General features: G+C 63.1%; 1 protein-coding gene across 1 annotated transcript in view; it reads left to right on the plus strand.

Annotated features, from left to right (window-relative positions):
• The window catches only part of TTYH1 (tweety family member 1), a 16,207-nt gene that overhangs the window by 708 nt on the left and 15,296 nt on the right, over positions 1 to 203 (plus strand). The gene's annotated exons all lie outside the window — the stretch shown is intronic.

Genomic DNA, 203 nt, shown 5'->3' on the forward strand with positions numbered 1-203 from the left:
GCACCTTACAGAAGCGGCCGTCCCTGGGGAAGGGGGCCCAGCCTGGGTCAGCGCCAAAAAGGGGAGAAAGAACTGTCCCCTGACCCAGTTTAATTCGAATCCTTGACTTTGAGATTAACGAAGAGCAAGGCTTGGCCGGGGCGGGGTGGGGGGAGTGTGGAGGAGGGTGCTGGGAGCCCTGCCCAGAGGGTCCAGGCCCCACG

Source organism: Crocuta crocuta, unplaced genomic scaffold (assembly GCF_008692635.1).
Source record: "Crocuta crocuta isolate KB4526 unplaced genomic scaffold, BGI_CrCroc_1.0 scaffold142, whole genome shotgun sequence".
Classification (NCBI taxonomy): domain Eukaryota; kingdom Metazoa; phylum Chordata; class Mammalia; order Carnivora; family Hyaenidae; genus Crocuta; species Crocuta crocuta.